The sequence below is a fragment of the Anoplophora glabripennis genome, unplaced genomic scaffold (assembly GCF_000390285.2).
Source record: "Anoplophora glabripennis isolate ALB-LARVAE unplaced genomic scaffold, Agla_2.0 scaffold1723, whole genome shotgun sequence".
Taxonomy (NCBI): Eukaryota; Metazoa; Arthropoda; class Insecta; order Coleoptera; family Cerambycidae; genus Anoplophora; species Anoplophora glabripennis.
The window spans coordinates 4766-21096 of NW_019417797.1; the positions used below are offsets into that span (position 1 = coordinate 4766).

The 16331-nt window shown below is 34.0% G+C and overlaps 1 long non-coding RNA gene across 1 annotated transcript; it reads right to left on the reverse strand.

Moving 5' to 3' along the window:
* Positions 1-8880: 8880 nt before the first annotated feature.
* On the reverse strand, positions 8881-12010 carry LOC108916690. Its single transcript, XR_001964778.1, has 5 exons — positions 11823-12010; positions 10987-11216; positions 10711-10930; positions 10150-10283; positions 8881-9279 (listed from the first exon to the last, which is right to left on the reverse strand). It is a non-coding gene; the product is annotated as an uncharacterized LOC108916690 (long non-coding RNA).
* Between the last annotated feature and the right edge of the window lie 4321 nt (positions 12011-16331).

Genomic DNA, 16331 nt, shown 5'->3' on the forward strand with positions numbered 1-16331 from the left:
GGAACATTAATATTTGTTTTAAAGAGATTGCACATATTTGTTAGCAACATGTATACAGACAAGTATCAAAGAATAAAAAATTAACAATTTAACAAATCACAGTAACTACAAAATAAAACCTGAAATCAGTAATTTCTGTAGTATTTTAGGCTCTAAATTTGTGTAATTATAATCAAATGGAATTCAAAAGTTATATATGTTTCCGTAAATTGTTATAGTACACTATATTATATATCTAAGAGAGAAATTAAGCTTTAATAGCAAATTAATTTTTAATGAGAAAATAGACTGTATTTTCTCAAGAATCTACATTTTGTGTATTATTGCAAATTATACAGAAAATAAGAAATATTTAACAAAAAGTTAATCTTAAATTTAGGTGTATGGTCAAAATTAAAGGAAACAATGAAAAAATAAAGGATATTTATTGTCTAAAAGACATTAACAGAAAAAATTACGTACGTATGGTATATAATATGTATGTATTTGATTTTTCATTTGGAAAAATTTGCTCAATTTCCTCAGAGACTCTTAAAAATGTATTTGCTCTAATCCTAAAAAACAAGATGTACTCAAAACGAAGTGTAAATCAAATGTGACTCTTCACTAACTCTGCACCAAAAGGATTAATTCGTTAATAATAACTGACAACTTTTTGTCTACAGTCATTGGACAATTTATATTTATTAGACAGTGCGATCTGACCATCAGTATATTTTTTTAAGGTTGCTTCAAGTCCCTGAAATAACTAATTTACTAAACCAATATACAAGGTGATTCACAAACATTGACCAAAAATTAAACCTCGTACTCTTTATTGAATTTTAAGGTAGGTCTTCCGTATAAAGTTTTTACCTTCATTACACCTCATTAAAAAGATACAAGGTGATAAACTTATAAAAATAATTTTTAATATTTTTAAATATTTTAAAAGCCAGTGAGTAAAATAATTTAAAATTGGGCATAGATTTATGTAAACATTGTACAAAATCTGGAGACTTTTTCTAAAAAAATAAATGCTCTAGTGGAGATACAAGGCATTGGCAGCATATTTTCCTATACAACGTTATTGCTTTATTTGTAACAATAATATTTTTGGATTCACTTTTTAATTTTTTATAAATTTATGTTTTTTATGTTGTTTTTTCAAAAAAAAAAAAACTGATTTCCGTGTGGCGCATTATTTTATTTAAAAAATATGCCGCCAATATTATGTATCTCCGCTACTGGAGCATCTATATTTTTCAGGAAAAAGCTTCGAATTTTGTATTATGTTTATACAATATTCATTTCCCCAATTTCAAATTGTTTTACCAGTGGTTTTTTAAATATTTAAAGAAATTAAAAATATTTTTTGTTTCACACCCTGCATCTTTTTAGCGAAGCGTAAACCCCTATTAATTTAATCGTGTTATTTATATTACCTAAGTATCTAAAATATTTTCATACGTACCCCACCGAATACGCTATCAGGAACCTTTAATTTTTTGCTCATCTGAGTTTCACCCATCAATGAATTGCCTTTACGTTTTAGGCTTTGTGGTTTTAAAAACTGAGGTGTATTTTAAATGCTGTTTAAAGACTGAATTATTTTAAGGGTGTCTTCATCAGGTTCATAAGAGTAAAGAACTAATAATTCTATTTTCTATATCTGACTCGCTTCCCGACAAACTAGGAATTGTTTTGGTCGAAGTACTAGAACGACTATCTGTTTCAATCTACAACAATTATTTTTTAACTAAACTTTAGGAAATAGATTTAATGTACTGAAAAATTTATGAAAATATTTAGTCACAAAATTTAATTTCATCTATATCAGATTTCAGTTTGTTGTTATAGAAGGTAATGATAAATTTGAAATAATGTATTTATATACAGTGCACGTCTAGAGTCCGTCCCCCCTTTTTAACTTTTTTATTATTTGAGATGAAGGATTCGGACAAAGTACAGGGTGAATCATATAAAATAAACTTTTTTAACGATAATTCAACTTTTTTAAATTTACAGATGGCGCCACCAATCTCTTCAATTTTTTTAAATGGCAAAGGAGGTCATGTGACACATCATATGAAAGGTGTGTAATTCTCTACATTTTTCTTTTTTTTAAATGAAAATTAAGTTATCCGTTCTTTAGATATAAGTGTTATGTTTCTGTCAACATTATAGTTTATTTCGAGGAGGCTGTTATGTTCACGAAAATGCTTATGTCTATTTAGAGCATGGATAACTCGATTGCAATTTTTTTAAAAACTAAAATGTATAGAATTAAAATTCAATTATCGCTAAAAAAGTTTATTTTATACGATTCACCCAATACTTTGTCCAAATGCTCTATCTGAAATAATATAAAAGTTAAGGGGGGGACTTTAGACACGCACTGTATATAAGTACAAAAACAGTTGAGGTAAACATTTTCAAATAAAATATTTTCTTAATGATAACGGTGCAATATCCATTCCTTACCTCAGTAGTGTATTCATTTGTATTTTCGTCTACAATTTGTTGGTTATGTTTGTTTACATAAATTCCATAATGATGCTTAAAAATAAGTCTGTGCGTGTCCACTCTTAATAAATATCTTTCTTATTGTTTCTTCATCGAGAAACAAAAAATATTCATCATTTATGCCTTCATCTGAAAAAATGTTGTTATTATTAACCAATTTTACATACACCGGCCATTTAAGCAAGCAATAACTAGTCATATAGACACACACTTTTAAATCAGAGTTTAAAACGTGAAAGTTTTACGCGCAGACTGTGATAGGTTTGAACAATGCGTTCCAAAAACTATTGAGACATATAGACACAGGCACAGAATTATTCTGTGAGGTGAGGTTTTAAATTGTAAGTTTTGAATGTCAATTCAACAGTTGAAGGCAAAACGTATTTATGTGTAAATACCAACAGTTTTATGGAAATGTTACGTTATTGCGCGTGTCAAAAACTGTGTGTCTGTGGGGGCTAATGGGAAAGTATACAGAAGTTTTTTGGTTGGAATACGGCCAAAACTGGATGTAGGAAAACAACCTGCGACACGAGCAAAAAACCGGGAGTATTTAAAGCAAATTAGCTATTACAACTATTAACTATGCTAATCACAATTCTTACTAATCAAAAAGTAATTATAACCTGTTGATCTGTGTGCACGTGCAGTGCATTGCATATTTTAACAGCCGCCATTTGCGTCATGCTCATGCTCGAATTTTCCCTTCCTCCCATTTAACAAAAAGACAAAAGTATTGTTAGGCATACTATAATATCTACAGTTTAAATAAATAAAGCAGAACTAAGTATAACTTACCTTCAAATGCTTGAAAATATTGCCCCAATCGGCAGCCTTCTAACATTTCCTTGTAGGACATTTTTTAGCACTTACAGGAAACAGGTAATTAACCATATATAATATTCTCTCTGCTAGACCCAAATCGCCTAAGCTCGTAATCAATCGGCTGCGATCAACACACCAAAAGATGGTTTTAAAATAGTTGATTAAGGGCTAGAAAGACCTTCTATCCATAAGAAAATTCTTTTTAACCTTTAATAAGTGGGTTTCAGTTAAGGGCGCTTCGCTACTACAAATAGATCATCTAATTACCTTTATATGAAAAAAAAAAGGAAAAGATGTTTCCAAGTAGGTGCTCCTATTGATACAATAAAACACCGATTTAGGGCAGCAAAAGCATCTTAGCAAAAATGTTTTTCTTATACTAGGTATCCGATCATGCAACTGTAACAAAAAAAATACCTAGCACAATGTAGATTATCTTAGCAAAATATTCTTATTGGACTGTCTCCCTCAGTGTAACTACGAGAATTAGCCCATAAGTCGGAGACTTGTGCGGGAGAGGAGGCGGCATACTATTATTAGGCAGGCCGCATTTGCGCCCAGGAACGACTTATGTTGGTAGGCCCTAACCACCATTCAGTGCAGGAATGAGGGAAACCTGGAAAACCTCATTAATTAGGGAATATGTACAAAAGAAATAAGTAGAGTAGCTATTATAATAAAAACCAAAATATACATCTTTTTATTATTTATTGAAATGCAACTTGCGACTTTTCCGGACAGCGAATTCGCAAACAATAGTGTCTAAGTCCAGTTTTCTTAGTATATCTGCCTCTGTTTTCGCCTCGCCACTTCGTTGTCGATGACTATGTTGGACGGATTTTCGACATCCTATGGTTCCCGCGGAAATTCCAGAAACGGGGAGGCATCCAGCCATAGAATCGAATCCAGAGATTTCTTATCTACTTGACTTACATCAGTCATTTCGCGTGATTCTAAAGTGCAATTAGCAAGAGTTCAACAGTTCAAAAAACTTTTAGTCCTTTAGCACTAATTACATGCAACACAAAAATTGTCACACCCTAATGTCCACGGTGGAGAACAATCACTTAGATTTAAAAGTTTAGTTAGTTTGAATGCTTCCTAAATGCTGCGTGGCAGTTATAGTATTCCAAGATTTCGTGATGGGTTAATGATTTAAACACGATGGAGATTAAACCTGTCACGCATAGACTTGGATGATATTCCGTTTCCAAGTAAATCTTTTCTAGCCCAAACACGACTATTCATAGCCATCACACCGATCATGACGCAAAGAAGCCAGACGGTGATTGATGGATTTTGATTTTCTTTTCATCTAACTCCTTTATACTGGGTTTGATCTTAACAAAATTTGGACTGGAACTTCCTCACTATCATCGTCTATCGAATTATGCATAAGAAAATTTTTCCAGAAAAAAAAAACAGAATTCTACAACACTATATACAATATTGATAAAGCATCGAGCCTCTCTTGTAGCATCGTCGTTCGTTTTTAATTTTTTATAATTTTCTTCAATTTCAAAAAAGATCGTTCCGTTGTGCAGTTTATTTAACATTTATCAGACATTATAAAAATTTCAGTTTCAATTAATCCCTTATTGATTCCTCTTAAGTTTTCCCCTAAACAATTACTTTCAGACATGTGTGTTTATAAAAAAGTATCTTCCCTTGTCATCGAAAAATAGGACTACCTCTGTCAATAATGGCTTTGCTATTTACCCCTAGTGTTGGACACGTTATCGGGGTCCTGTTAGCCTTTGGGGTACCAAGTTAGCAGCTGGTTCTGGCTCTAGCTTCACCTGCAGACACGTCGTCCTCTGGTGGTCTTGGCTTCCACAAACGTAACAAGAGCCCCTAAGTCCTACTGGATTCGAACACTAGTTTCTAGAATTACCAATCGTATTGCAGTTGTAACATTTGACTTCTGTTGCGCTGGTGTTCAGTCCACTCGCTTCACATTGTCCTAATCTTGTACTTCTGTCCTGTGCTTTCCCATCAACTCTGAATTCGTTTACACTGCTTCCTCTCCTCGAATTATGGACACTTTCGTAATTTTTTAAGTCTTGAAAAAGGTCGCCTTCGTCTGAGTGGTTCTTTGTTAGTACAAAGTGGGATAACTTTTCTGAGAGTTACCTGCTCCTTAACTTCATCAAATGAAAGTCCGCACGGTTTGCATAGAGCCGCTTTTTCATGGAAATAAGTACTAATGTTTTCTCTAACCTGTTGCACTCGTCCTTGCATATTTCTCCAAATGTCACTTTTTCTATCTTCACAAATGTTTTTCTAAAAACTGCCTCGAATTCCGCCCATGATTTAATTTGAGACATCTTTCCTTGGTACCAATACCATAAGCAGCCCCATAAGGTGGTTTGGAACGGTTTGTAGTAACATCGCATCCGACAAGTTGTGTAAAGCAGTGTATTTTTTACATGACCTACCACGATTTTGCAGCCAAATAGTCACTTTCTCCATCAAAATTGTTAATAGTTTTTGTTAAGTCGGGAACAACTGTAACGGTTTTCGTTTCGGGGACATTGGTTGCACTGTTTACCGCCTGTTTACAGAATTTTTTATGATTTTCAGTAGTATTTGCAAGTGCAAAATTACAGGGCAATTGATTTTCGTAAATGCAACAACTTCTTTCGATGATGACACGAATTATTTTCAAAATAAGATATAATTTTGCATTCCGTAAAAGATGGAAGTGGATTTTGATCAATGTGATGTCCAAAAGCCACTTCCTTTTCTTCAGCACTCCAATTTTTTCTAGGAACATATCCTAAATGCATATCTGCAAACGTAAGAAAACAAATAGAAAAATGAAATATTTCTTCAATTAAGCATTTTAAAACATTCCAAAAAGTCTTCGTCTCTTTAAATTTTTCAACGAAGGGGTAATAGTCTCTAATTCATCGGAGTTATCATCAGTCTGTGAGTTAGCAATGACGGGACTGTCAAGTTTTTGACTTTATGAATGAAGAGATAATAGTTTCTGATTCAAAGTATCTTCATTCTCTGTGCTTCCTTGGGCAATTTTCAAGACTGGACATGTTCACAATGTCTCTGTATACAATGGGCTGCCTGAAGTAATCTTTATGGAACTTATCTGTATGACCTAAGGAATTTTGTAGACTTTTCACATTACTACTGTCCAAATTCATATGAGCACTTTTCGTAGCTACATGCTTTCTTAATAATATTGCTCGTAGAAGGGATGGGATTTTTTCTTCACGTTCTATAGAATATGTCCGTAACAATTCGATACCTTTTAAATATTTGAAAGACGTTACAGAATTGGAAGCAATATGAGATACACCAAAGACATAAGGATACGGAACGAAACTCGATAGATAAGCCAGTGTAAATAAATACTTGTGGTTCTGTTGGCTGAATAGAACGGGCACTCCTCTGGCTAACTTTCCTCTAATGGTGATGCGAGCGCAATATTTTGTTGCTTTTTTAGCTTCAGGTGAAAGAGTGTTGAAGATGTCCGGATGATTTTCTTCATTGATGTACATTTTTCAAATCTGTAATGAAAGACCTTTCCAATTCGCCCGGTCTCCTATAGAATACCCAGAATAGAAATTAATATAGTAAACAAAGTCAATTGTGAAAAGAAAATTCATTTTCTGTAATCTCTTACTGAAATGATAAATAGTTCTGCAATTTATTTATATCATCGGTATGGGGTAACAAATATTTCTTCTGCCTTTTTAGATGTAAAAGACTCTGCAGCAGTTTTATTAACATAGCCTTCTAATCCCGTATTAAGACGTAGTCTTCTACATCTTTTTTAACCATGTCATTTATATCGTTTTATACATTCCAATATATTTTAGGGCAGCACCAATAGCACTGGGTAGAGTTTGGCTTGTCATAGTAGCCAATATCAGTATCATATTAATAATGTGTCTTGTTTAACAAGGGAACATATTTCGTCTTGTCTTATGGTGGATGATAATATGTTAGTTCGCAAAATTTCATTAGCATTTGTGTGAACGTTGCTGAACAAAGCTGTGTTTACTGATAAAGCACTTCTATTACTACGAACTTTACTTTCGGCATTGCATTTTCTATAATAACATCTAAGAGTTTAGTCTACATTTCGGGCAAACAACATATTTTATTCGAATTTGGGAACACGTCTGGAAAAAAAACTTCTTGCTACAAGTTGGAGCAGGGCATTATTTCTGAGTTGTAGTTGAAATTACCAGGTTGTCTTAATAATGCGATGAGTTTTTTCTCTCTCTAAGGAATCTAGAAATAAAAATAAATTAACTATTTGTATTGCCTGCCTAAGCCGTTTGTTATTCCGCGTATATTTGTTTGGATTAAAAACAAGTCCTTCACTAAGTCAATATTACTCGTTACGTTACCCCGAATAGAGCGGCATTCTGTTTATTATTTGATCATTAAAAGTGTCAACACTTCGAAAAACAGAACAAGACTATTTGCTTCCTCGGCGTGTGTTTTTTCGCTTGTAGATGAACTGGGCACTCCAGACAATAAATTATTATCTTTTCCGGTAACAGACTTAACAGGGGAGAAGCAAGAATCATTGCTTTTCGATTTAAGCTCTGCCTCCACACAAAATATTAGTATTTTATTATTTAAGATGATAAAGTGAACGTAGTGATACGACCTTGCTTGTAGGTCGTCGCAACCTTGTCATCGTTGTAGATTGTAAATTCCTTGAACAAGAAGTAACAACATCAGTATTATTATTTATATTAGACATTATTACGTATCACCAATCCTTAGAAGAATAATATGGATATATAATTCAAAATGCAGTAAAATTTTCTAAATGTCCTCTACGCGTGCTTCATGTCAAATCTCATAACAGGCAAAGTAGAATATCGACATATTAAATAATGTGATTTACTATAATACTCTGATGTGTGTCAAACAGTTATTTGTTTTAAATATTGATTCAAGTCAATTCACGTGACAGGCAAAATAAATATACAAACCAAGCATTGCTTACATGCTTCAGGTCGACAACGCAACAGGCATTGTAAACACACAAACGAAAGATTGTTTCCATGCTTCAGGTCGACAACGCGACAGGCATAGTAAACACACAAAGAAACCATTGTTTACATGCTTCAGGTCGACAACGCGACAGGCATTGTAAACACATAAACAAAACATTGTTTACATGCTTCAGGTCGACAACGCGACAGGCATAGCAAACACACAAAGAAAACATTGTTTACACGCTTCAGGTCGACAACGCGAAAGGCATTGTAAACACACAAACGAAACATTCCCTAATAGCACAAGGACATCCTATGAACATCCAAAGGATGTCCAAAGTCGGAAGTCCGGACATCCAACAGACGTCCGGTTTTTGTTCGATGGACGTCCATTGGAAGTCCCACGGACGCACAAATGTCACAACTTCGTGCAACCCACGGACGTCCACTACTGTACCACTTTCGGACCCACAGAATATGTCCGCCTCTGTACCAAATTTGTGCTACCCATAGATGTCTTGTTTTGGACATTTAATGGAGGTCTGCATTGGAATTATAGAAATACTTTTGATAATGTATTTATTGTTTTTCTAATTATTACAGGAATAACAAATACATAAATAATTAAGAGATCCATATAATTCTCTCCAATACATCTTATTTCTCTATCTAATATACAGGGTGTTACAAAATCGAGTCAATAGCATTGCTATCTCAGTAACTATAGGAGATATAGAGAGTTGGTTAAATAGAGGCAAAGTTGCGCACTTTGATGCTCAATAATTTACCAAAAAATTTTCACTATTGGATCACCCTGTATAACTTACAATACTGTTTATCAAATTTATTAGCCTTTGCTTCTCCTCTTTTTTTCCTCTGCATCACTCCTTTCCTTACTCCTTCTTAAATATTTTTTTATTGCTTCTTCGATTTCTTTTATTCTCACAATGAAAATTTTTTTCAGTTGCATCTAGAATCAATCAAATATATAACTACTCCATAAGTACGTGCACATAGAGCAATGGCAGACTCGTTATGTAAAAAAATTACGATTTAGCTAAACGTACCTTAGTTGAAAAGTTGATATATTAACTAAGATCCGGGGTGTTAAAGTTACAAATTTTATTTTCATTATTTTGTAATAATTTTTCAATGCAAAAATAACATCATTTGGTATGTATAATGTCAAAAAAAAATAAATAAATAAATAAATACTCGGAGACTAGTAGTACCTATATTTGCAAAAATAAGAAAAAAAATTATATAGACGGAAGAGTCCAAATAAGCTTCATTTCATTAGAAATGTATCTTAATACGCAGTGTAAGTTTAAATATTTTTTGAAAAAATAAAGTATTTTTGGACCCATCTTTATAGGAACTTTTTTCTTATTTTTGGGAGTACTACCTTAAGTTTTCTTTTTTCCTATTTGTCAACAACAAAGTATATCATTTTTGTATGTACAATACAGGAGAACAAAAAAAAGTTAACATACCAAGGGTTATAAAATTATGACTCATTAATAACACAACCAGCGCAGCGCATATATGGTGCCCTCTATAAGTAATAAAAAAAACCATGAATAAATTTGAATTCGTCGCATCAAACATCCCCTTTTCCAAAAATTTGTGGATTTTTTAAGAAATTATTACAAAATGAAAATAAAATTTCAACTTTAACACTCCATATCTTTGTTAATATTAACGTTCAGACTAAGGTTTGTCTAAATTATATTCTCTATGTACACATACAAGTCTTTTTCACCTGCTATACAAAATAAAAAATAGTACTTATTGAGTAATTAAAAAAGCCTTAACAAGTAACGAATAAATATAATCTTACCACTAGTTATCTTCTTGGTGCTAAGTGTACTAGTAATAAAACTGCCTGCACTTTCTATGCCACCATCAGTAATATTTACAAAAGTACCTATTTGATACGTCACATTCCAGATGAATTTAATTGTGAATTATTGTCTGTAACAAAAAATATTTATTCACATTTTATTTTAGTCATAAACCTTCATCCAGATTTAATCTTTTAGCATTATTAACCTGCATTACAAGTTGTGTGTAAGAATACTTGTTTAACATGTAGATGAAAATAGTAACATTTTAATTATTTATTATTGAAAAAAAGTTTTTGTATGTAATATTTTGTTTAATGTATTTGTTTCTTCTCCTAATTATTAATTAGAAAATATAATAATTAAAATACAAATAAAAAATGGATATTTTGTATTATTGATTTAACAATAACTAAGTGGGAAATTGCTTTCTCGATTGTTTTGGGAAATATGTACATCCCTAGGAATTCTACGATAAAATTAGGGGAGAAATAGTTTTTCAACTGTTATCAAATAATCCACCAACACACTGATATCCAGAAAAATATCTTGCATACCTTCACTAAATGCTTTTAAAACCACTGTAGGACATTTCTTAAGCACAGAATGATGTCGGGTTTCTGCTATGGGCAGATTCATCAGATTCTGAATCAGATGTACTGGAGGACGCAGCTAATCTATTTGGTGGCTTGATCTTTCTTTTTATTTCCGAATCTGTATTGAGATCAGATATGGTTTCTGCTTTCTGACTTTTCTTTCTTGCCGTTACGTAGTCTCCTAAAAAAAATTTACCATTAGGTGCGTACAATAATTTTAAAAAATGTATATTTTACCATAGGTGGCATTCCTAAAAGCAGAAATATCATGCTGTTCCCAAGAGGATGAAGCTGGTTCACAGAATTTAACTGCTTTAATGATACGTTCTTTTGGGTAGCGTGGCCAGAAACACTTGTCTCCAGACAACCAATTTGTAGGTACAGCTTCAACGGAATTGTCTTTTAAAATTTTTACAACTGTCCATGTTGATTTATTGGACATTTTTGACTTATCGAAGTATATTAGTCTGTAGAATAAAATAAAACAAGCAGAGGTTATGACATAAAATTTGGTAATGGGTTTGTAGGCTAAACTCATAAAATAATTTGCAGTAGTAGGTACCTGCTGAATTTATATCTTAATATGTTGTATACACATATATGTATACAGTGCACATAAAACAAAATATTTAAAAGTCTTTATTATGTAGCAGAGGAAGCACAATGTACCTATCTGCATAATCACTCACTACTTTGCTTTTCTAAACTGGTGGCGTTTAGATGTTTTATTAAGTTTTTGTCTAAACATTTAGGTCAGATGTATTGCTATGAATACTATAAACAAGGATACAATTAATATAAATAAATAAATTATTTCACTCAGGACCACAGAACAACCACAGTGAAGTAAACTTTCCCGGGCATTTTATACATTACTCAACTTAACCTAGAATAGCTAAAGACGAGAAAACTCAACAACTAGAGTGAAAATGAAAACTTCTTTATCTAAAGACGAAAACCACTTTTGTCGGTTGTTGGTACATTATAATGTGACATAATTGTCTACATAAAAATGTTATGAATTTAGCCTAGCCAACAAATAGACTAACAGTTGAAAATACAAATTTACTTACAAAATGTGATTTATATTACTTCGGTTTCCTAATCCTTCTATAGGGTTTGGTTTTACACATCTACGTTTATCACTTTATTAGCGGCATAGCGGCGCCAAAGAGAAAAGAACAGTTTAAACTTTAGAGGCTGGTTCTGGATTCTGGACGTGGACTGGACCGTGAGCGTGCTTGGACCCATATTTTTTTTCAATACACATGCGCTGCACGAATTTTAGCGGCAAATTCAAATTATAACAGAACATGTACAATACTGGATATCCATCGAATGTACACATATGTACTATCAAAATATGTCCCATAAAGGATATCCATCGGATGTCCAATATATGTACCATCAAAATATGTCCCATAAAGGACATCCATCGGATGTCCAATATATGTTCTATCAAAATATGTCCAGGAATGGACATCCATCGAATGTCCATTTATGGTCCATGGACGTCTGTACGTTAAATGGACATTAAATGGACGTCCAATGGACGTCGTGTGCTATTAGGGTTGTTTACATGCTTCAGGTTGACAACGCGACAGGCATAGCAAACACACAAAGAAAACATTGTTTACATGCTTCAGGTCGACAACGCGAAAGGCATTGTAAACACACAAACGAAACATTGGTTACATACTTCAGGTCGACAACGCGACAGGCATAGGAAACACCAACGTCACCAACAATTGAAAACAATACGAAATATGGTATATACTTGTTAACATACTTCAGGTCGACAAAGCGACAGGTATCGTAAACACCAACAATTATCCCAACTCATGTGTTTTAGGTCATTTACATAAAGTGACAAACACGTAAGTACATAACATGGCTCACCTGACTCAGATTCGGAGCTCATCATATCAGCGCAATCATCAGGGGTCCATTCGTGAGGCGAAATTCGGACTTGATCCACAGCGCAATTGGTCTTGAATGTACCGGCTAACTCTTTAATTTGCATTCGGTCATTTGACAAAACTTTTAGTATTTTAAATGGACCTCGCACTCCACTTTGCAGTTTTCCAACCAAAGCTGTTCTTTTTAAAATAACCAGGTCACAAACAGAAAAGCCGCACACAGGTTTTCTATTTTTATTGAAGTACCTTTCTGAACTTCGTAATTTGCTCTAATTCCTTCATCAGCTCGCTTTTTTAATAGTGGTCTCTGAGATGTTTTAATATTATCAATTGTCATGGCATTTAACAGGGTACGGATAACGGGTACAGTACCATCGCAGTCAAGAAGTAATTGTAGCGGTGATGTTTTCATGGTTCGTTGTATGGTGGAGTTTAAGACCAATTGTATTTTCCACAACCGCTTCGTCCATTCTGACTCCACTTTTGTCTCCACGCGTGACATATTTATCATTGTACGCATGTACCGCTCTACTTGACCATTGGATCTATGTATGTACATGTGGTGTTACGGTGTGTAGCTGAATCTGTCACGTTCTTAACATTTGTTTGGTAATCATATCTACGAATGCAGGTCCGGAATCAGCTATGAGACGTGTTGGGGTACAGAACAATGATAAATAATTTTTGAAGCTTTCACAAAATTCAGCATTGGAAGTGCTCACCAATTGGTACAGCAGAGTGAATTTAGAGTAGCTGGCATACTCAAAATGTACCGTTTCCCGTCCTTTCTTAGCGGTAAAGGACCCAAATAGTCGGCATGGATAAAGTGAAATGGTTTGAGTGTTTGTGGAATCGAATGCAGCATTCCTCTAGGTGCAGACAATGTTGTAAATATTTCCTAACAAATTTTCTCAATCCTGGAAACCAAAAATATTTTATAATACTCGCAACGGTTTTATCATAATAATGTGACACTGTTCGTCGTGAAAGATACGAAGGAGACCTAATCGGCTTCCTTTAGGGACATACCACTGTTTTATTGGTATGCCATCAAAAGAATCTAGATGATAAAGCATATCTTTTTCTGCTGTGTACCTAATTCTATCGAGTGAGCCATCGTTATTCGTCTCGTTCTTCGTGCGTCTCTTATCATAAGATGGCAATGTTGAAATTAAATTATAGACATCTAAACAATTTTGATTGTGTACACTAGTTCGAACATTTAAATCAGTTATACGTTGTATAATTGTCTTAACCAAAACTTTTCCCGGCCATTCCACACGAATCTTGTTTAGTTTCGTACACGCACATTAGATTTGGCGGCCATGAATTATACCAAACTTTCGCATTACCTTGCAAATAATGGGCAGATCTTACCATTCATTCGTTCCAACCAAAGCGTTTTTGCGCCGCTTCGATTTCTAAGAACAAGTCATCAACATTATCTACTTCCGGATCAAAACTCTGAAGGCAAATCTGCACACCTCCGTAATTTCCTGGCCTAGTAGTAACGGTAGAGCGGAGATTTTCCACATTGTGAATCACGTTGGAGCTAGTCGCCTCTACCATTTTTTGAAACATTGCCAGAAAATTCCCAGGTGTCATGACGGGCTGTCAAGAGTGTGAAATTTCTTGTTCTTCTGTATTTGTGGACATTATTGTTGAATCCCACTTCTGATGTTAATTATTTGATCATTAAACAAAAGTTCAACACCTCGAAAAACAGAACAAGACTATTTGTTCAAATATAAATTGAAAATCAGAATATTCCCATAACAATATGTCACTTTTCGAAGCTCGTCGGCACTCTTGAGTGTCGCATTCTATGGAAACCACGGAAACGAACTCGGCCGTTCAGATTCGCTATTCCGTTGGTGGAGATATTCTAACACATTAGAGCTAACATTGCGCCATCTATCCAAAGACATGTGAATCAAAATGAACGCATACTGGTTGCGTAATAATAGATTCATAAATTAACATAAAACCTCAACAAGACGTTGAACGCACGTTGTTCTGGATGCACTAAAACGCATCGATACATTTTAGCGATATTGGCAGCTATTACGAAATTATGCTCGCGAAATCTTAGGACGAGCGATATAAGTTCTTGTTGAATGGTTGATCCCACCATTTGAAGTCGTTCAATGACACACCTGACAAGGTCGGTGGTGTTGCGTCAAAAACAACACGCAATTTGGTCCTGAGGCTGTTTTCTCGCGGAACACTCTGGTGTGGTAGGTAGTAATTAATTTTATTTAACTCGTGCATATCATCGACTTCGGTCATATGGCCCATTGCTTTATATTCTTGCATGAAATTATTGTTTAACATTTTTAACTGCTCGTTTGACATTAATTTACGTTCTAGAGAGAAAAATCGACGTCGCGCGTTTTCTCGAGACTCACCTAATTTTTTTTCTTGATATTCTAAAAAAAAATCACAATATTTGAAATTAAAGAAAGTACATATTACAAATATTTTTAGAAAAAACAAATAAAACACGTTTTTGGGCAACTCTTTACTAATACTACCAAAAGGTGTAAATACAAAATAAACTTAGGGGAAGTTACCCCAAGAGTGCGCACTTAACTCAATTTTGTCCCTTTTAATTACTTGTTACATAATTTTAGTCAGGAAAAAAATGTATAGGACCTGTCAATATAAAAACAAACTTTAATAATAAAAACTAATACCTTGTGATGAACTTTCTATGGCTGAACCCGGATGTCACACTAAAAATCGTCGTCCGAGTAACAGTACTGGAGAAAAGTGTAAACCAGGGGCCTTGATCAGAAAAGCCACTTTTTTCAATAGGTACTCACGTTTTTTTACAAAAATTTATCACTGACAAATAGGTAACGGTCGGTACTAATATTCGGAAAATGTCGGAAAATTAAACTTTTCCTAATTCGGCTTTTAACTCAGATTGGCGGCTATTCGGTAAGGGCGGGCGAGTGAGGAACTCCGAGAAAGAAAAGAGCCGACCCTCCGAGTTTCAGGAAAAGGGTTCCAAGAATAGGCGGGAAATTGCCGACGCTCTATTCCTGGACGGAAGCGGCGTGCAAGCTCTAGGAACGGTTCGTCACGGCCTATCACTAATTATACAACGTAAAATAAATGTTTTATCAACATTTCCATTTGCGTACTCTTAAGACACTGAGATCCCAAGAGTGTGCGTTAGTTATCCTAAGAGTACGTATAACAATTACTATAAGTTAAACACAAGTCTTTGATCTTTCTAAAAAAATAAAACAAAGTATAGAAAAATATTTTTAATATAGATCTACCTATTGTCTACTCGCAATTATCACACAAAAACTGTAGTAGTAGTAGTAATAGGTACATGATTCATGCCACCATTTAGTACATTAATGTATAGCATTGTATCCAGCCCTCATTTGGCAGATTATGAAATTTTCCCTCGCATTCAGGGCAGAAAATATTATCATCTTCTTGTTGAATATTTTTCATTGGTTTACAATACTTTTGTACTTTTTTCCCGGTTTTTGTTGACTTCTTTTTGTTTCTTCTGCTGCAGATTGGAGGTAGGTCTTATGGCTTATGGTCAGCTTCAACAAGATTTTTTTTAATATGTTTCTTTTTTTTTATTCGATTGTTTTATTTTCTGTATCTTCTAGCTGACCCTTAAATGGAGTTCCT